The sequence below is a fragment of the Oncorhynchus mykiss genome, chromosome 19 (assembly GCF_057628025.1).
Source record: "Oncorhynchus mykiss isolate SJ-2025 chromosome 19, ASM5762802v1, whole genome shotgun sequence".
NCBI lineage: Eukaryota > Metazoa > Chordata > Actinopteri > Salmoniformes > Salmonidae > Oncorhynchus > Oncorhynchus mykiss.
In genome coordinates, this window is record NC_143040.1 from 20944746 (window position 1) to 20967280 (window position 22535).

At 44.4% G+C, this 22535-nt stretch overlaps 1 protein-coding gene across 4 annotated transcripts in view; it reads right to left on the bottom strand.

Moving 5' to 3' along the window:
* The window catches only part of fbxw7 (F-box and WD repeat domain containing 7), a 203649-nt gene that overhangs the window by 156040 nt on the left and 25074 nt on the right, over positions 1 to 22535 (bottom strand). For all 4 annotated transcript variants that reach the window (XM_090210444.1, XM_090210443.1, XM_090210453.1 and 1 more), the window contains exon 2: positions 1012 to 1093. The gene's annotated coding sequence lies outside the window, so the exon portion shown is untranslated. The remainder of the gene's footprint in view (positions 1 to 1011; positions 1094 to 22535) is intronic.

Below are 22535 nucleotides of genomic sequence, written 5' to 3' on the forward strand. Positions count from 1 at the left end.
ATACTTAAGTCTAAGACTGCTAGCTAGCCGATCCCCATAGACTTCCAGTCATTGCACTGACGCTAGTTAGCAACTTCCTTCAAGCTGCTCGCAAAGACATAAAAATGGTATCCATGAATTCATCAGACCCTGAAGAAGCATTGCCAAAATCTTGAAGTATCACTGTAAATTCATTGTCAGAGCAGGTCTAAGAGCAGGACCCAACTCTCGCAACTAATGTTCAAACTTGGTAGGCTCATTTTGATGTTAAAGGCTAGGCTAGCCTTTTGGTGTTAGCTTTCAGAATACTGTATAGGTTAACTGTTCCTGGAGATATGTCGCAATGTGAAAAGTAGTCAAATGTTGGAGTGACTCATCATATTAGGTTAAATATTGTTTGATATCCCTATATGGAAGTTATGGGAACAAAGGTACAGGTTAGTGTTGATTTTATTCTCTCAACTAGAGACTAAGCATAACAGAAGCAGTCCTCAGTAACATAAAGAGGCTGTAATAACGTATCAGGATATATCTGTACTGGAGGAGATGGGGGCAGGAGGTAAATCACGAGGTGCTGTCGAGTGGGCTCACAGTTGAAAGCAGAATGAAGTCGTGGTAAAATGGCCACACAGTGGAAAGGCGGTCATGAATACTAAGATAGTGAAAAGACAGGAGGAGGGAGGGATAAATCATCCTAAAAAGGGGGAAGCTTAATTGAGCATTAAGCCTCCCCTGAAAAGTCAATGAAGGAGAAAGAAAGGAGTCTAATTAGCTAGCTATTAAATATCTGTCTAGTTTCCTGTAGCCTCAACCCAAAAGAAACACACACACGCCTCAACCCCCCCTTTCCCATGGGAGCGTAAGTGAAGCAGTTAGGATTCTCCTTGTCAGCTCCACACAGTGCACATACACACTTAACATCTGTACAGTGCATAAAGGTATGCAGCTGGTGATCATGGAAAAATCCACCACACCCACCCTCCATCCCTCCCTCCCCAATCCCCAGGGAGAGGAAGTGAAGCGGTTACTCACGAGTCTCTCGGTCAGGCCACACTGGGGGTTGCTCTCCTCTCCTCTCCCGGCCTGGCCCCTCTGTTAGGGCTGTCAGTGGAGGCTGAGTAGAGAGAAGGGGATGTCAGTGCATCGTGTGTTAAACAATCTGAGGTCATCACAGAGTCAACATGCCACAGGGCCGTCTGGGGTGAGAGAAAGTAATGATCTCCCCTCTCTCAGGGCTCTAGGGGTCTCTCAGTTCCATGTGTTTTGGTCTCATCCTGGTATCTCAGTTTATCCCCCTGAAAACCAGATCCCATAACAGATACAGCACTCCTCCACTCTCCCAGTCTCCCACAGACGGGCCCAGTTAGTCACAACATAGGCTCAAACAGGGCGATAACACAAAGGAAACAAATGCATTTCAAGGTCCTGGAGTGGCCTAGCCAGTCTCCAGATCTCAACCCCATAGAAAATATTTGGAGGGAGTTGAAAGTCCGTGTTGCCCAGCAACAGCCCCAAAACATCACTGCTCTAGAGGAGATCTGCATGGAGGAATGGGCCAAAATACCAGCAACAGTGTGTGAAAACCTTGTGAAAACTTACAGAAAACGTTTGACCTCTGTCATTGCCAACAAAGGGTATATAACAAAGTATTGAGATAAACTTTTGTTATTGACCAATACCAAATACTTATTTTCCACCATAATTTGCAAATAAATTCATAAAAAAATCCTACAATATGATTTTCTGGATTATTTTTCTCATTTTGTCTGTCATAGTTGAAGTGTACCCATGATAAAAATTACAGGCCTCTCTCATCTTTTTAAGTGGGAGAACTTGCACAATTGGTGGCTGACTAAATACTTTTTTGCCCCACTGTACAGACAGAGAGCTATGCAAAGAAATACAGTGTTGTATGTAGCAGGAAACGGGCAATCTAGGATCTACGACGTATAGGTGAACATTCCCATGTGAAGGTGAGGCCTTACAACTCGACTACATAACCCGACTACACCATAATAAAATCACTACTTTACTTCTACAGTGGCTATACGAAGTAACAGGGGTGTGTCGGAAATGGCACCCTATTCCCCATCAAGGAAGACACCCGGGGTGTTTCTTGATCTTTCTGACACCGAAGGTGTGGGGAATTCCTTCCGGGAGAAAGCTAGAGAATAAAAAACAAAAAAACAACAGGTAGACTATAAGTCAAAAACCCAGGCAGGAACAGACCGGCTGAATACACCCGTGTCAACATGCAACAGTGCGTCACCACTGCACCTGTGAGGCAGATTGGTTTACCCGCTGATAGTGGCTCATTAACATTTAGTAATCAGCCATTCATTCACAAGGGGCAGCTGCACACTTAGGGCCTAGGCCCTACAGGCTGGGTAATCTCGTGCAGCAGGAAAGCAGCATTCGGCTATACAGGGTGCAGGTCTTCCCTTGTCTTATCTGCAGTATATGGTTACCCAGCAACTGGGTTTGGTAAGTCTGGGCTGTGCATGTCATGTCACTCTTGCATGTTCCCTTTTCATACTGCATTCGGTTGCCATAATCAACTAGGCAATACCTCCTGAAATCAGTACTGGCGGACGGTCGTTTGGCATAAAAAACATTATGCTACGGAAACACTGACGACATTCTCAACAAGGCAACTCTATCGGATAAGAGCTCTCTTCCCATAGCGTGCGTAGACGAGGGCCTTGCTGTTAACCGTCGGAAGCAGACCGACAGTTGCTGTTGGACAGCCACTTTGATGCACCCCCCCAGGTTCCCCGAGCCTCTCTAACCCCTCTGGTGCCCCTAACCCAGTCCTTATGGTAAAGTGTTCAACTTTCCACCCAGTTGAAAGAGAAGACAGGAACGCGAGCTGGGTCAGGCTACTCTAATTTGGTTCTCTGGTCAAGTTAGTTTCTTCATGGACCAATTTGGAGAGCTATTCTTTGGCCTGACGGAGGGTTTGAGACAGACAAAAAAAAAGTGCAGTTTGATATGGGAAGCGGTCGGAGCTCAAGTCGGGCAAAAGTCAACGTGTAACTCGAGTAGCCACTCTGGATCTTTTGGCAAGGCAGACCAGTTGTAAGAGGCACAGTTATCGGCTTCCAACTCCCGTCGGTTTCTACCTCTGAGCGGCTGCCAGTGCCTAGAAAATAACCCCTAGATATGACAGGCTATCCCATCACAACAGCACTAGGAACATGGACAGTGCCAAGGGAACAGGCCAGGGCTTGCTGTTGGCTAACTGGGTGTTAACACCAGACAGAGCCGGACAGGAGTCCTGGGAAATACATTGAGAATAGCAGAGGCAGACTATTCAGCTGGTTAACAGTGGATCACCGTGAGACAGGAGTGTGCATGCATGTTTGAGACAGCAGATCACCGTGGCTGCGTTTAGACAGGCAACTCAATTCTGATATTTTTTACACTAATTGGTCTATTGAACAATCAGATCTTTTTACATCAAGAAAGCAGTTGGTTTATGACTCCCAGGAGCCTATGGAATTATAGGAGACGAGAGAGGGAAGTCTAGGTTAGTTTGTAGCACCATTATGTAACTTGGCAGCACAGCAGCTGGGAGATGTTTACAGATTCTGGTGAGAGGTTCCAGACACACACCGAGACTGAGACAGCACAAGAAAGAATGAAAAAAAAGAGAGAGCATCCGAGGGAGGGAGAGAGCCCCCCCCCCCGAATCGAGAGAGCCCCCCCCCCCTCCCGAAGCGAGAGAGCGCGAGAGACTGAGGGAGCACCCGAGAACGAGAGAGACCACGAGAGAGATGGGAGCACGAGAGCGAAAGAGGGAGAGCGAAAGAGACCAAGAGAGAGAGCGCAAGAACAAGACCATCATCATACCACCCAGCTGTGGAACAGAAACTCTGTTCATCTCATCGTTGAGCCCAGAAGCCAAATAAACTTGAGCTGCTGATAGTAAGAGAATGAGCAAATCCATCTCATTTCACAGGTTTCCATAAGTTTGACCTTTCCCAGCATTTCTTTCCTGTTTTCAGATGACCGTTTGTAGTCAAACGACAACTGGAGCCATTTCCATTTTCTATTTATAGAAATAAAATACAGAAAGATAAAAACTTGGGAATGACCATGAGTCCAACATACCAGGACCACCGTCTACAAGAAAAAAATATTGCAAACCATCCAAAGAAAACATTGAATATATCGGGGTCAAATATGTATTGTTGGACATGAAGAGAAAAAAGATTCCCAGACAGTGCCAAGATCTGGAGAACAGAACAAGTTCATCTACAGCCTTCCGTTGACGTCAGCTGCTCGCCAGGCCAGACGTTAATATTTATAATACAAAACAGTGTTGGCGGGGGTGACTGCTGTTCACCGTCAGTTTGGTCTGACTCTAATCGTCCTGTTAAAGTGAGCACAAAAGGAGTGCTGTCGGAAAAACGCTGAACAATAGGTTAAAAAGGTACACTGATTGCAGGACCATCGGACGAGTCGGCCCTCGTTCTTCAATGACAACATGTGGTCTTATAGACAGCCACAGGCATCACAAAATACATCACGAAAGTCTATTGAGAGTCCCTGTATACTGGTTCTATTGAATCCCTATTGATTTGTTCTCTCATAAAAAAAAATCTGTCATTGAATGAAGCTGAAGCATGTGTCCCCAGCAGGAGGGAAGCATGCGGTGTTGAGTCGTTGGGTAATCTCAGAATCTGATTCAAAGCAGAGCGCAGCATGTATCAAATCAAAGTCACTTTGATTCAGAATGGCAACAACAAGTACGTACACACACACATTCAGAGTGACCCACTTACAGAGAGTCAGTGGAATCGAAAGTGGAGATGCAGGCTTCCACATTGACCAGGGAGGGTTTTTGTGAGTGCAAGCAGTAGACCTTTCCTTGTTATGGTCGCAGTTGGCCAGAGAGAAGCACTAGGACAAAGTGCACTGCGTGAAAGGTTGTACGGTCCAAAATAGAGAAGTTCTCTCCCCTTCTCCTCTCAAAAGGCCTGTAACACATGCTGCCAAGCTTGGAGTTCCATAAACCAACAGGCTGACATCGTGACCACAATATCAGGTGGATAACAAGGAGCACTTTCTAGGAACAGCTCAAAGGTTCCCGGAGACAGACGTGTGTGCGTGCGTGTCAACACAGTACAGAGGTAGAAGACTCCTGTCCAGGTCAGCTGTAGTCTGTAGAATTGAAAGGCTGCCAACAGAAGACTTGCAATGAGTTCTAGAATCTTGGTCCATTGTCAAGACATTCTGTTAAACCCTGGGTGAGAAGCATTAGGGTGTAGAACGACATAACCAGAGATGAACACAACATTCTCTTACCCAAGAAGGTTTTCGAAATGTAGGCCTACCTATTACCCTATTTAACAACACTAATTCAACAACATTCACTTGCCACATGCAAGTGAATGTTGTTGAATTAGTGTTGTTAAATAGACACGTGTGTGTCCTCGAAATGCAGTCAAAACGCAGACGAACGAAAAACCTGTCCTTGCCTTAAGTCTTCAAAATGGATGAATTTGCTTATTTAATTAAAGTAATTTAACCTCAGTCAAATCAGCCTGGCTACATCTCATTAACCCGCATTGGTTTCCAGTTGAGTACTGTACATCTTTAGAAGAGCATTACTCACTTCAGGCCTCAAGAGAAACCTGGCAGGCTATACGCTACGGGAGAGGAGACCGGGAGACAACAGCAGCTAAAGCAGCTCTTGATGGGATACTCCGTTCACAGGGACTCCGTCTATGGTCATAATGAGCCTCAACTTCAACCTGGTTGTGTACTGTGACCATTTCACACTACGAAGGCAAACCCAGCCATATTGGGCTGACCTGGTTACCACATCCACCATAGCTGGACAATGAGAAGACAAAACATCAGAGGCAGCATAGTATGGGTCACCTAATAATGTGAAATCAGCCAAACGCCTAACTGGATCCCAGGAAGACCTCACTTATTAACAGGTGGTTAGTCTAGAGGCCAATCACCCAGCAGTATCCAACCCCAGCCTGGGCTCTGGCTAATCCAGGTTAGACTGTAGAGGAGCTGAAGTATCCCCAGACACACTGTCCTCCAGATGGAGGACACCTGGCCAAGGCACATGCTTAGAGCTGCTCAGACACACACACACACGGAGGTGAAACAGATGGGCCAAGACTAAGGGTGTATGTATGTACGCATTTACAAAGCCATCGATCACGTGACACCACTCACGCCCATGTGAAGACTCAATAGCGCATTGAAGCCAAGTGAAGTCTGTTAAGATGGCGTCTCCTGGAGACATAACATGCGCCGTTAGAACTACTCCAGGAAGTGACGTTGCAGTCTAGCTCAGTGCTGCCCACTCTCATCAAGTAACTCAAAGTGAAGGCCGACCGGAGTACTGCAGGCTGCCATTAGCAACTAAATGACCATTATAACTTCTGTGTGTGATTTTAAAATAATCAGTTCAAAGACATACATTTGGTTTATTAGAAGCAATTATTGGTACTGATTGTGTAAATACATTATTTTTTTGAAGACAAAAGTTTTTCATTCACCCTAATGAGGGATCCTGTTTTCTGCTAACAATGCGTGCAGAGTACCATAGTCGGCCTTGAACCTCCGTGGCTACAATGTGAGTCGTTTTCTCCTAGCTGGTACAATTACCATATAACCATGTAACCAACGGTTACAGATGAAATTAAATAACCATTACCGTTCATTTAAAAAAATTATGCAATACAATATTTTGTTTGCAGAATGAACAGCTGACTGAAGACTGGATAGCCGGGCATTCGCGTGTCAATTTTGACTTGTAAACTCATGGGTACACTCACAATGACTGCCTGGTATGGTCTTGCAATAATTTATGGAAATGTAGAATGTCCATTCAAATGATGCTAACTGATGTGGCTCATGCAATGGAATGTATTTTTTGTAATGTCGGTTGAGTTGAATCAACAAATCACAGGACATATTGATGGGTACACTTCCCGCTTTGCTCCTTGCCAGTCCACCCACCCATTATGCCATCATTGACTTGAAATGGGGACACCCGATCCGTTCATTCTATTTCTATGGCAGCACATGCAGTCAGGAATGGAGGAGAGGAGAAAATGTGCATCCACATCAAAATGTTTTAATAAATAGCTATTCGAACGGTTAGTGGAGTTACTGTGGTCATTTGGCTGGCCAATTACAGTCATTCAAAATTTCATGACAGTCACAGCCCTAGCCAAGACACAGGTAGCCCCTGGGAAGCCCCTGATTTTGACGCCGTTACCTTGTCCAGTGACCTTGGCCAGCACAACAAACAAGCATTATAGCTGGACTGGACAGAAGCTAGTGGAGGGAATTAACCAAGAGAAAGTTAAAATTCCAGACAGAGTTTATACAAAGTCCTTTGTTGAATGAAGACCGTGTATAAAGGGAAGGAGGATGCATTAAGGGAGAAAAACATGACATGGGTTACACTAGGCATCCTTATACCAATCACACCAGTATGCAAACTGAAATGAGCGGTTATTGGCAGAGAGGTTTGTAACTCTTTAATGGTCTACGGCCATATGTTGACGGCACCAGGAAGGCCAAAAAATGTTCTCCACCAAAACAGGCTGAAATTTCAGATGGTCTTTTCAAACAGGTCTTACACTAAAAAGGCCGTTATCATTTTCACGGTACTATTCCAACCTCCGTGTGAATGAAGTATGTGCGCGCGCATGGACACATCTACTCATTCAAGCGTTTCTTTGAACTATTTTCTACATTGCAGAATAATAATGAAGACATCAAAACTACAAAATAACACATATGGAATCATGTAGTAACCAAAAAAAAAAAAAAAGTGTTAAACAATTCAAAATAGGTTTTAAATTCGAGATTAGTAGCCACTCTTTGCCTTGATGACAGCTTTGCACACTCTTGGCATTCACTCAACCAGCTTTATGAGGTAGTCACCTATAACGCAATTCAATTAACATTTAAAAGTTCATTTGTGGAATTTCTTTCTTTCTGAATGCATTTGAGCCAAATCAGTTGTGTTGTAACAAGGTAGGGGTGGTATTCAGAATATGGCCTTTTACCAAATAGGGCTAAGTCCATATTATGGCATTTACAGCTCAAATAAGCAAAGAGAAACAACAGTTCATCATTACTTTAAGACATGAAGTTCAGTCAATCCGGAAAATGTCAAGAACTTTGAAAGTTTCCTCAAGTGCATTCGGAAAAACCATCAAGCGCTATGATGAAACTAGCTCTCATGAGGACCACCACAGGAACGGAAGACCCAGAGTTACATCTGCTACAGAGGACAAGTTCATTAGAGTTACCAGCCTCAGATACTGCAGCCCAAATAAATGCTTCTGAGTTTAACAGATATCTCAACATCAACTGTTCAGAGTGCGTGAAATCAGGCCTTTATGGGCGAATTGCTGCAAAGAACCACTACTAAGGGACACCAATAAGAAGAAGGGGCTTGCTTGGACCAAGAAACATGAGCAATGGACATTAGACAAGTGGAAATATGTCCTTTGGTCTGATGAGTCCAAATGTTTTATTCCAACCGCAGTGTTATGCGAGAAGCAAAGTAGGTGAATGGATTATCTCTGCATGTGTGGTTCTCACTGTGAAGCATGGAGGAGGAAGTGTGATGGTGCTTTGCTGGTGGCAGTCAGTGATTTATTTAGAATTTAAGGCACACTTAACCAGCATGGCTACTAAAGCATTCTGCAGCGATACGCCATCCCATCTGGTTTGGGCTTAGTGCGACTATAATATGCTTTTCAACAGGACAATGACCCAAAACACACCTCCAAGCTGTGTAAGGGCTATTTGACCAAGAAGGAGAGTGATTGAGTTCTGCATCAGATGACATGGCCTCCACAATCAGCTGACCTCAACCCAATTGAGATGGTTTGGGATGAGTTGGACCGCAGAGTGAGGGAAAAGCAGCCAACTCTATTCTTGTGCTATTATTTTATTTAACTAGGCAAGTCAGTTAACTTCTTGACACACCCATCCCGTTAGCGGGATCATTTCCGTCAACATCCGCTGAATTGCAGAGCACCAAATTCAAAGTAAATAAAACATATTTAATTTTCATGAAATCACAAGTGCAATATAGCAAAACACAGCGTAGCTTGTTGTTAATCCACCTGGCGTGTCAGATTTAAAAAAACTTTGACGAAAGCATACCAAGCGTTTACGTAAGGACATCTCTCTCAGCAGACAAAACATTACAAACAGCTAGCAGCAGTAGACACCTCACGAAAGTCAGAAAAGCAATAAAAATAAATTGCTTACCTTTGATGATCTTTGGATGTTTGCACTCACGAGACTCCCAGTTATACAATAAATGTTTCTTTTGTTCCATAAAGATAATTTTATATCCAAAATACCTCAATTTGGTTGGTGCGTTATGTTCAGAAATCCACAGGCTCGATCGGTCACGACGGGGCAGACAAAAATTCCAAATCGTATCCGTAAAGTTCGTAGAAACATGTCAAACGGTTTTTATAATAAATCCTTAGGTTGTTTTTACAATATATAATCGATATTTCAACCAGACCGCAGCTTTTTCAATAGGAGTGAGAGAGAAAATGTCTACTCCAAGCTGTTGCGCATGCAAAACTCTGCTGGCACCCAGCCATCTAATGGCGCGAAGTGCTCATTTTTCAGAATAAAAACCTTGAAACTATGTTCTTAAGACTGTTCACACAATGTGGAAGCCATAGGGAAAGGAATCTGGTTGATATCCCTTTAAATGGAGGGAAGGCATGCAATGGAACAGAGAGGTTTTGGGAAAAACAGCACTTCCTGGTTGGATTTTCCTCAGGTTTTCGCCTGCAATATCAGTTCTGTTATACTCACAGACAATATTTTGACAGTTTTGGAAACTTTAGAGTGTTTTCTATCCTATTCTGACAATTATATACATATTATAGATTCTGGGCCTGAGGAATAGGCAGTTTCATTTGGGTACATTTTTCATCCAAACATCAAAATACCGCCCCTCAACAAGTAAAGAACAAATTCTTATTTACAATGACCTCCTAAACCAGCCAAACCCGAACGACGCTGGGCCAATTGTGCGCTGCCCTATGGGACGCCTAATCACGAGCAGTTGTGAAACAGCCTGGATTCGAACCAGGGTGTCTGTCGTGATGCCTCTAGCACCGAGATGCAGTGCCTTAGACCGCTGCGCCACTCGGGAGGCCCCCCCGAGTAAAAAGCCTTCTAGGTGAAGCTGGTTGTGAGAATGCCATGAGTGCGCAAAGCTGTCATCAAGGCAAAGGGTGGCTATTTGAAGAATCTCAAACATATTTTGATTTGTTTAACACATTTTTGGTTACCACATGACTCCATATGTGTTATTTCATAGTTTCGATGTCTTCACTATTATACATTGTAGAAAATAGTTAAAATAAAGAAAAACCCTTGAATGAGTAGGTGTCCAAAATGACTGCACTGGGCCTTTAATGTTCTTTCTTTGTGTTATTAACAGGAGATTTGTGACAGGCTTTCTTTGAACACCTGACGTGACAGGCCAATCAGCTTCACAGTCCTATGAAGTGCAAGATTGTTCTCCGCAGAGGAAGAGGAAATAAGTTACGACATGACCCAGAATAATCAGTACACATTATCAACCACACAACGAGGCTAGTTTAGGGATAATCCAAAGAAAATAAGCTACTGGGAACTACAGTAAAATCTGTATGCATTCAGCAAGGCATCAGAGAACACACACTCAATCTCCGGGAGCTACGGTCCTTCTTAGAGGGTAAAGTAACATCCATCACTATACATGGGTGGAAGATGCCATAGAAACAAACTAACACTCTCTCCTTACAAGGACCATGCTACAGTTTCTCCTTTGCCACCCACACCATGAGGCTGCTGAGGCAATCTGAGGGCCATAAGAGTCGGCACACTTCAAATCAACAGCGCAAGGTCTCTCGAGTGGCAAACAGGCGGCTCTACGCACGTGCGCACACACCGGACTAAAGAAGAGAAAAGTACATCATGCAAATACAAACACAGGCCTATGCAATACGTCAACAAACATCCTACTTCAGAAAAATGCCGCAAGGCTGCCAAGACAGATGTACTGTAATGTCTGTAACGCAGACAACAGCGTCTGTGATTTGATGTGTGTGTAATTCCCAGACCGTTTCCAGATGTGTTAGACTGAACCTAGCCAGGGCCTGTATTCACAAAAGCGTCTCAGAGTACAAGTGCTGCTGGTCTAGGGCCTAGTTTTTGACTAATGAATAAAACCGAGGGACCTGATCCTAGCTCAGATGCTTTGTGAATACGGGCCCAGCCCTTTTGCTGCTCCTTGAATTCGTTTTTTAATGCACGGTAACTGGACTGAGGTCTGTGTTTACTAAACAAGTCCAGGCCCCAATGAGGGCCACGGAGGAATCTCCACTTATAAAACAAACTATTCCTACACGTCTGTCAACGGTGAACCACCTTGACCAACGGGGGAAAGTAGACATCGCAAACAATGTATGAGCATGTACAGGATGGCTTTAGAAGGTTTGGATCAAAGGGAGTGTATTTTTGTTACAAGCCCTTAACGTACCATGATGTGTGCAAGTAGACATTTCACAATGTCTTCTGAGCTCTGACTCTTCTACCATAACAGTCTAGGCTTAGTGGCGTAAGATCCCTGGTCATGTCCTCATAACAGAGAGTTCCCTGTAAAGGAGTGATCTTTGGGAGGTCTGGTATTTCTCCAGGCAGGGCAGACGTGTTCTCACAGCTGTAGGCTATTTCTGAAAACACACAGCAAGAAAGGTAAAAGAGCAGGTAGGTGAGAGCCTAACCACTGAATAATAAGCAAGGTCTTGTCAGGTCACACCCGACATGACCTAGGTGCGTGCACTAGACCTGGGTTCATATACTATTTGAAATAATTTAAAATACTGTACCCGTGCTTGACTGAGCTTGTCTGTTCCAAAGGAACCAACGGTCAAAGTGCAAACGCCACCCAAATAGTATTTGAACCCAGGTCTAGCTGTGAGAGGTGACGCATTCCGCCGCCGGTCTGTTGTCGTGTAACTCAGGCTTGGTAGCCATGACATAGCAGAAGTCAAGATATTTTCCCTGACTCAAAACAGTCTGAAACCTGGGGGTGCCAAGCTAAGGGTGTAAGGGGTTATAAAAGCCTTAATGCAAGGGCATTAAAACCATGTATGTAATGCGTGTGTAAAGCCCATTAGTCAACAGTGAACAGAAAGGCCACGTGACTTAATGTTGACCTTTTCGATATCAGGTTATTTTTTAAATTTAAAATCAGTGAGGTTATTCGTTTGGGCAAAATACATAATAGTTCAACAGGAACCTCAGTCATTAATTGCCTCTCTTTCAGCTGTATTTTCATAGGGTGAAAATATTTTTCCTGTTACAATTGGCCTTACAGTGAGGGAAAAAAATATTTGATCCCCTGCTGATTTTGTACGTTTGCCCACTGACAAAGAAATGGTCCGTCTATAATTTTAATGGTAGGTTTATTTGAACAGTGAGAGACAGAATAACAAAAATATCCAGAAAAGCACATGTCAGAAAAACACATGCATTTTAATGAGGGAAATAAGTATTTGACCCCCTCTCAAATCAGAAAGATTTCTGGCTCCCAGGTGTCTTTTATACAGGTAACGAGCTGAGATTAGGAGCACACTCTTAAAGGGAGTGCTCCTAATCTCAGCTTGTTACCTGTATAAAAGACACCTGTCCACAGAAGCAATCAATCGATCAGATTCCAAACTCTCCACCATGGCCAAGACCAAAGAGCTCTCCAAGGATGTCAGGGACAAGTTGTAGACCTACACAAGGCTGGAATGGGCTACAAGACCATTACCAAGCAGTTTGGTGAGAAGGTGACAAACAGTTGGTGCGATTATTCGCAAATGGAAGAAACACAAAAGAACTGTCAATCTCCCTCGGCCTGGGGCTCCATGCAAGATCTCACCTCCTGGAGTTGCAATGATCATGAGAACGGTGAGGAATCAGCCCAGAACTACACGGGAGGATGTTGTCAATGATCGAGGCAGCTGGGACCATAGTCACAAAGAAAACAATTGGTAACACACTACGCCGTGAAGGACTGAAATCCTGCAGCGCCCGCAAGGTCCCCCTGCTCAAGAAAGCACATATACATGCCCGTCTGAAGTTTGCCAATGAACATCTGAATGAATCAGAGGACAATTGGGTGAAAGTGAGATGAGACCAAAATTGAGCTCTTTGGCATCAACTCAACTCGCCGTGTATGGAGAAGGAGGAGGAATGCTGCCTATGACCCCAAGAACACCATCCCCACTGTCAAACATGGAGGTGGAAACATTATGCTTTGGGGGTGTTTTTCTGCTAAGGGGCCAGGACAACTTCACCGCATCAAAGGGACGATGGACGGGGCCATGTACCGTCAAATCTTGGGTGAGAACCTCCTTCCCTCAGCCAGGGCATTGAAAATGGGTAGTTGGTGGGTATTCCAGCATGACAATGACCCCAAACACACGACCAAGGCAACAAAGGTGTGGCTCAAGAAGAAGCACATTAAAGGTCCTGGAGTGGCCTAGCCAGTCTCCAGACCATAATCCCATAGAAAATCTGTGGAGGGAGCTGAAGGTTCGAGTTGCCAAACGTCAGCCTCGAAACCTTAACGACTTGGAGAAGATCTGTGGGACAAAATCCCTCCTGAGATGTGTGCAAACCTGGTGGCCAACTACAAGAAACGTCTGGCCTCTGATTGCCAACGAGGGTTTTGCCACCAAGTACTAAGTAATGTTTTGCAGAGGGGTCAAATACTTATTTCCCTCATTAAAATAAATCAATTTTTGACATGCGTTTTTCTGGATTTTTGTTGTTGTTATTCTGTCTCTCACTGTTCAAATAAACCTAACATTAAATATATAGACTGATAATTTCTTTGTCAGTGGGCAAACGTACAAAATCAGCAGGGGATCAAATACTTTTCCCCTCGCTGTATGCTTTAGCTGTATACGCCAAGTTGGGCAGCAGTGTCATACGGAAAAGAGACCTGCTTCATGGGAGCCTCTCCTAGTGAATCAACATAATAACTAGTCCTACTACAGCTAGCCTAGCCCAGCTGCAAACACCAGGAAGTAAGGAGAAAGACATGGGAGCCTCTCCTAGTGAATGAACACAATAACTAGTCCTACTACAGCTAGCCTAGCCCAGCTGCAAACACCAGGAAGTAAGGAGAAAGACATGGGAGCCTCTCCTAGTGAATGAACATAATAACTAGTCCTACTACAGCTAGCCTAGCCCAGCTGTAAACACCAGGCAGTAAGGAGAAAGCAAGGAGGAGAGACGGTCCTCAAATTACTGCAGGAATGCGGAGGGAATCATTTCCTCTCCACCACCCTCCTCATTCTGTGGCTTTTGACACTGAGCCGTGGATGAAATCCGACGGTCCCCGTGATGCTACCTTTCCTCCAGAGGCGAGGGCCACAACAGCGGAGGTCTCTACCAGCAAAACACGGAACACATTTCATCCACACCGGGTAATGATAATGAACGCCGGGACGGGCTGCCAAAAGCTTCAGTTACGGAGGAGAAGATTGGCGAGAAGAAGTAATAAAGAGAATGAGTGAGGGAGGGGCGGGGTGGGAATGAAAGAATGGAATAATACATGTTGAAGAGAGGAACGACCACAAAGACCTTCCAACACAACACGCCTTGATACCATCTATTTCAAGACGGGTTTGTTACGGTTCTTCTAGTGCAGGTTTTTCAGACACCACCTTACTGCACAAGGTTGGGGTCTTTGGCAATGACAACCATATTTCCTTCCCAGTCAAATGAATAATAGATCTTACTTTGGAATATGTCTTGTGTACATCTTGAAGCAAGACCCGACACGTGCCGTAAGGAAACTTGGTACGGACTGTCAAAGAACTAGAACATTTTAAATGAACACATCAACTTGCTAAGTGAAACAGTTAAAGATCGACGGAACTTCCTGATTTGGCCTCGTTTTGAAGATTGCCCATTAAGAAACGCTAGCGGCCATGACTCAAGACAAACTGGGGTTGATGTTTGATGTGGGTGTGTTACGCATATCGTATCCTGGCAGGTACCGTTTGTCCCTCACCGTAGCAACAACATAGCCACTTCCTCAAAATAGTCACCTCAAAATAGTTCAAAGATAGTCCAAGATGAATCAAGAAAAATGTAATTCATTTAGACATTTTTGTTGAGGTTTTAGTCATGCAATTTTACATCTAGCTATGGTGTTTGGTGCAGTATTTCTCAAGTAAAAACAGAAACCAGTCAGTGCATTGCATACAGTCGACCAAATCGGGACAGATTCCTGAGAACAATAACATGTCCACAACTTAATCATCTGCAAGTTGTCAAACTATTGTAAATAAAGCATAGGCTGCTACAAGCTGTTTATCAGTGCCCAAAATCACTAGCTAGCTAGCCAAGTTACATTTCTGTTAAGCTAGCTAGTAGTAGCTAGCAGGTACATCTAGCAGCCAGGGAACAATCAAGTTGTCAAGTCCCGTGTGATTTGTTGCCATTCTGTTTAACACAACCTAACTATCTATTACCAGAATGTGAGTGTGTCTGGCAGTGTTTCATAGGGATTCATGTCGTTACAAAACAGGCCGGACACAAGACGCTCGCAAATGGGGCGGCAGGTAGCCTAGTGGACTAGTAACCGGAAGGTTGCAAGATCGAATCCCCAAGCTGACATGGTAAAAATTTGTCGTTCTGCCCCTGAACAAGGTAAGTTGTGAAGAACTCATAAATCTGTTCCTAGGCCGCCATTGAAAATAAGAATTTATCCTTAACTGACTTGTCTAGTTAAATAAAAGGTCAAATAAATGTTTTTAAAAAAATAAAAAAAAGAGTTTTGGAATATTGACAAGTTGCATTTGGGATTCAAGCGCTCTGATCGCCTCAATTCTTATTTTGCCCCAAAAAAAGTGGCAGACCTGAGTGATTATTTATTTTGCCTTTATTTCGACAGTGAGTGACCAACGTCTCTTTCACAGATGTACACACATTAGTATGTGACCACTATCACACACATCAGCAAGAGGCCACACCATAAAGGGCTTAGGGCCCAGGGGTATTTCAACATAACATTGTGTTGTGTTGTCTTATGTAAACTCCGAGGCGCTGTGTAATGTGACAGGTCTGTCTCACTGTCTAGAGGTTTGGGCAGCTCTGATTGGATGGAGCGTGCGCAGTTGATAGAGCGCAATCAGCACAGCTGCTTCTCTTGTGGTAGTGGGCACCTGGGCATGATCATCATCCAACCCAACACTCAGTAAGTTGTGAAGAACTCATAAATCTCAGTTTTGGACGAGACTGGACTTTATTACCAAAACAATCCTATTTTGACACTAGAATAAATGTGACTAATATCGATGCCACAGAGGCCGTTTAAAACCAACCAGCATTGTGTAATGCCATCAAGCTGCTCTTTAGCAGAGTTGATTTACAAACAGAACTGCATCACCAAGAAAGACCAACTCATCTCAAAGCTATCTATCTCAGATTAAGTTACTAAACTAGCACCCATGACACACCAGTGTGCTTAAATAACACCCATGTGACATATAACATTCGCTGTAAAGACTGATCTCTTCAATTCTTACAAAGAGGAGCATAGACAATAGGCCTATTGATAGGCCAACATTTGCCAGGCATATGGTTCCTCTTTCTATGTTTTTCTAAGGGCCATGCCCCCCCCCCCCCCCCCCCTCCCAAGGCAGAAAGGAATGGACAGTGGGAGGAGTTTTGAGACAAACCCATTATGGGTCAGGGGCCCCTTTGAGTGGCAGGGTTGACAGTATCTGGATAGATTGGTAGTGTAGTGGGAGAAAGGAATGTAGAAAGAAGGGTAAGATAGGGAGAGGCCTGAGTGATAGTGGGAGAAAAAGTTAGAGAAGCAAGAGCTAAACATTTGAAAATATAAAGATAAAATAATTATGATGACTGATTACGACTCGTGGTGTCGTGGAAAGTAAACGCAAGTAAACAGTTCACCCACCATTGTTATGCCCAACAGTTCACCCACCTTTTGCAAAAAAACACATTGAAAGTATAGGAAGGACTTTTTTTTTCCCCTCTGCGACTGGCATTCAGATTTTACCCACCTATTTCTTTAACCACTACGTCACTGATTACAATGATGATTAAGACAGGCTTCTCTTCATATGAGGTAGCCTCCCTAACTAAACAACTGATCTCTCGTGGCCCTTACGCCTCTGCTTTGGGGGCCACAGCAGAACAGCAACAGTCAAGCCTCTTCAGGGAGAAGCAGAGGCCTGGCCTGACTCCAGCCACCCCTCTCTCCCCACACCTCCCCTCTCTGGAGTTCACCGGCAGACAGATGGGGCTACCCTACCCAGCTCAAAAAAGGCATGTCTTCATTAGGCCAGACACGATGAATAAACAGACCCGGGTGGAAACACTCTGCCAACCATTCCCTTCTTCCCTGCCATCTCTTAACCTCTCTCTCTCTCCCTCCTTCAGTTCATAAACACTGAATCCTAATCGACTGTTTCACACAACCGCCGGTCTCTGGCACATTCACCCACCCCGACTTTGAGAGCTCGGCCGTACAGAAGACTGCCCCTCTACTCCCACTCGTTCTCCTTTCATGTGAAGAAGTAGAGACTGCACCAGTTAGTGATCCACTGACAATGAAGGAAAAGGAAGGAAATATCAGATCCATTTTGGCTGAGTAGCAACAGTCAGAGCTGGAGACAGCTAACACGCTACTACTTATACAGCAAAATATTTTTTTAAATCAATACCCTACTGCGGCATGCCTTTTAAGCTATCTAGCCAAAGTCTCTTCGTGGAATGTTGAAGTAGCAAGTGAGCCTAAAAAAAGACAAAGCATGTGGATGGGTCCCAGAGCGCTGACGTGTATCGCCTTAAACCTATCAACAGCTATTCATCATTTCCCCCCCCAAAGTGATTCCGGAGATGAGGAGAAAATGCAGATTACATTTCCTAAGGCAACAGGAACCATCATCTCAGTGGCTGAAATCCAACACTGTCAGCTGAATTTAAAGCACACGCAGAAAAGTACAGAGACCCTCTTTCTCAAAAAGGTGATGGAGAGTTGGAGGTCGACCAATGGAGACAAAAGGTTCCCACTCCCTTAAAGAAACCGAACAATGCAAAGCCACAATCCTATCCATTCCGGCGTAGACTAGGACTGGATCAAGAGGATGGTAACCCATGCTACTGTGGGAACCTGTGTCGTAAGACAGTCACTTTTACATGTACTGCTGCTAGGCTTAGCATCATGGGGAAGTGAAAATAGGACTTTAATACACAGGCCTAGCCAATGCCACACTAAGATGTTCTAAACGTAAGAATCACCTCAGAGCTCTAGTAATAGACGTAGGCCACTAGAATGCTCCAATTCATCTGTTAAATCTCTAAAAGCTCAGAATAAGACCGATAGTAAAAATGCTGTGTTGTTATCGTCGCTGTGAAATCCAGAGAGGAGTATGAGCTCCAGATGTTGAAGGTCAGGAATGTCTTGAGTCGCTAAATCAAATTCATGCTGCTGTTGGAACGCTCTACGATCATCAAAGCACTAACAATTGCGCTACCACAACAAATTCTCAAGCAGCTGCAAATCAGTCATTTTGCGGAAGGGAATTTTTGGGGGAGTTGGCAGTGTTAAGACACATCTAGGTTGATAAAGGCCTACACGAGTCATGTTGTTGAGGCATTTGCCACGATCTTCTAGAACCTAGATCACGTGTCAAACTCATTCCACGGAGGGCCGAGTGTGTTGGGTTTTCGCTCCTCCATTGTACTGGACTGATGCAGGCACTAGGCCCTCCATGGAATGAGCTTGACAGCCCTGTCCTAGATGCACTGCATCTCAATGTGATCTAACATAGTATCATTACAGTGAGTTTCATGCATTTCCTTGCCGATTAAAAGCCAGCTGTTGAGCGCAGCGACAACCCCTTCTCAAAAACTTCAGGCAGCATTTATAAGCCACAGACCACATCATGGCATTGGTTGTTTCAGTGGCAGGGCACAGTGCAGTGGAGGGAGCTGCCTCGTAATTACAATTACAGAGTGGCAGCTGCTAGAGGCTTAGATGGGATTGAACTCATCATCGGACACACCATCCCCGCCCTGTAATGATCTGGGCCTGTACCTTCACACAGATGTACTTTTGCCCGTGGCGAGCGATCAAGCTGGCTCACCCCAAGGCCTCCACTGGCTTTGGATTACACAGGTGACAGTAACCGCGCTGTCTAAATAAAAAAAGGTTGTAGAGGTAAAAGCCTGTCACCATAGAGCTTTTCACACTACTGAGGCGAACAGAGCTGAGCCACATCAAGCTGTACTAAGCTGGCCTGGTTACACATCCAATATGCTGTGAAAAGTGAACATCTCTTCATCTCTGGGAACTTTTCCTCCTGTGGTCCCTCTCTGAAGCGTCCTTAAATCTTATTCCATAACTCCCAGGTCCACTGGGCATCCTAGCGGAGCGTTCAAGTGTCTGCCTTATCCCACTAGGCTAGAAAGTAGCCAATCACTCAGTCACTGATGGAAACAGAGGGGCTCTTTCACCTGCTCTGGAGGAGGGAAAGTTAAGCTAGGTGAGGGGCTTTAAAAAAATAAAAAATAAAAAAGGAGCCTGACTGGCCCTCATTGTCAGGATTTGCTGTCCTGACAGCAAGGGAGAACTGTGGGAATGATGAAGCTGAAGAGGTGCAGGGAAGGAGTCCTCTCCTCCTGTCTCCACACTCTGTCCATCTTCCCAACTCAAAACTGATACTCACCAAAAACGACTTAGGAAATTCAGAGGCTATCGAATCAGACTAACTAGGCCCAATGCATGTTTTAGAGGTCAACCACCACTGGTAAACAGGGGCAGGGTATGATAAATATCCATAGAAATAGAATGAATAGAACGGGCTTGGAACATCTGTACCCAAGAGTTTACCAATCGAAATTGCCACAGTTACTCACAATGGCTGCCTGGTGTTGTGATGCAATAATTTCCAGGCTAATGTAGAACGTTGAAACAAATTATGCTAACTGATGTGGCTTATGGAATGGATTTTTGTCATGTCAGTTGAGTTGATTCAACAAATCCCAGCACAGATTGATGGGTCCACTTCCTGTGCTGCTCCTATGCGTACACTCAAAATTGCAGCCAGTTCATCCATTACGCCATAATTTACTTGAATGGAGATGCCCATTCTATTATTTATATTTATATGATTATTTCACCCAATTAAACATCCAAACCTCTGGCCTATCCCTTGCCAGGCATCACTTAACAAGAGAGTATCTGGGAGGAAACAGAAACTGTTTGGCCTTGTATCCAAGCTGTTAGTTATAAACAGGCTACAGCCACACAAAGGGCTGGATTAAACTAGTCTGTAAACAGTACCATGCCTCCCTTTGATGAAAAAGAGAAAACAGAGATTGACTTATCGCCTCTAGATTAGTACAAAACAGTTATTTCAAGGGACAGCGTATCAAAATTGATGACTGTTCTAATGCAACTGTATTTAAACACTAAGAATCATATTTCAACAGAAATGTAATTTGAAGGGAATAGAGTCCAAGGACTACAGGACACCTGACTGACTATTATTACTGTAGGCTAGCACATACAGTTCCTGTTTAAACACACTACTTGCCCTGTTAATTCTGGTGTAGGGTAACAACATTCCGGGAACTTTCAATCAATTCCTGGTTTTCCTGAAATCCCGGATTGAGGATCCCGGGATCAGGAGGGAATAAGCAGTACATTTTGCAACCCAATTCTGGTGACCTCTCCTCACCATAGGAGACTATTCCTTTCGGTATAAAGAGAGTTTCACATAGTCCCGCTATGCGGCTCATACTTCCATAGTCCAACGCCAGAAGCTACAATTCAATTATGTTCAAGGAGGGCCAAACGCTAGGCCAGTTAAGTCTTATGTTTTTGTTATTTAACAAGGCAAGTCAGTAAATAAGTCTTTTTTTTCTTAACTACGACGGCCTACCCCGGCCAACGCTGTGACAATTGTGCGCACCCCTATGGGACTCCCAATCACGGCCGGATGCAACGCAGCCTGGATGTGTCTCACTAAATCATACACACCAACAAGAACTGTGAATGACAACATTGGAGTTATTTAGCAGACGTTCTTATCCAGAGCAAATTAGGGTTAAGTGGCTTGCTCAAGGGCACAGACAAGATTTTTCGCCTAGTCAGCTCGGGGATTTGAATCAGCGACCTTTCAGTTACTGGCTCAAAGCTCTTAACCGCTAGGCTGTGCATAGGCCAATAAAAGACTCAGTGTTTGACGACAGTCATTTCTTCTGTCATTCGCATCATCAAGAATATAGGGTACAGATTCCTGGCTGTTGACATGTGATGCCAGATAGCTGAGAGAGAACCCAACATACATAACGACCCAAATCAAGCAACCGCGATGGGAGGTGATTTAAAACTGCTTCCCACTGACATACATCATGTTCCAACACAGACCTCCAGCCGCTTCACTTCCTTACCAATAAAAGCCTCTGCACTCTGTGTTCGAGTGGCTCTGGCGAAAGAACGGGGGCTGAATCCCAGACCTAGAGCCACCTGCTGGGCCCAGAGGAGAGAAACGGAGCAGGACCTGGGTTCAAATACTATTCAAAATCATTTCAAATACCTTCTCTGTGCTTGATTGAGCTTGCCTGGCTTACTGGATGAATAGCATAGTCCCTAGGCAAATGCTCAAAGTTCATGAAAGATTTCGATTAGTATTTGAACCCCGTGTCTGCAGAGGAGTAGTCCAGCTGGGAAGGCTAATAGCATGGGGCTTGGGATTAGCCTCTACCCGCTCTGCCTCTGGTCTAAGGGCAAGGGGAGGCAAGCGCATCCTGATAAGACACAAACTAGAGAAGAGGGTCACACAGCCGGAAGTCTGGCAGTGGCAGCATGTAGCCCTAGCTGACTAGCCTCCTGAATTATCATCTCTTTTTTTTTATAGCTGTGCTGGGCGGTCCTCGTTTGCACAGCAAGGACTATGCAATCACAGATAGTCGCGGTAGAACAATGTGTTGCTACATACATGGAATACTCCATTCATTTCCCGAGTGGCGCAGCGGTCCAAGGCACTGCATCTCAGTGCAAGAAGTGTCACTACAGTCCCTGGTCAGATCCAGGCTGCATCACATCTGACCGTGATTGTGAGTCCCATAGGACGGCGCACAATTGGCTCAGCGTGGTCCGGGTTTGGCCGTCATTGTAAATAAGAATTTGTTCTTTACCAACTTCACTAGTTCAATAAAAAAAAGGTTAAATTAAAAAAAAAAAAGACAAAATTGAGTGAAGCTTGATCAAGCCACAAGCATACATGAATGGAGCTAATAAGCTAGTAGGCTAATGAAAGGCCAAGCATATAAAGCCCATACTTAGAAAGACATCATGAGCGTAAAGCTGGATTGTTTGAGGGCCTTTGGATGTTGAAAAGCCAGATCCCTCCTTATTGCCTTTTTTTGGGATCCCCATTAGTTTTTGCGGAAGAAGAAGCTATTCTTCCTGAGGGTCGTCGAGAGAATAATGGACCCTG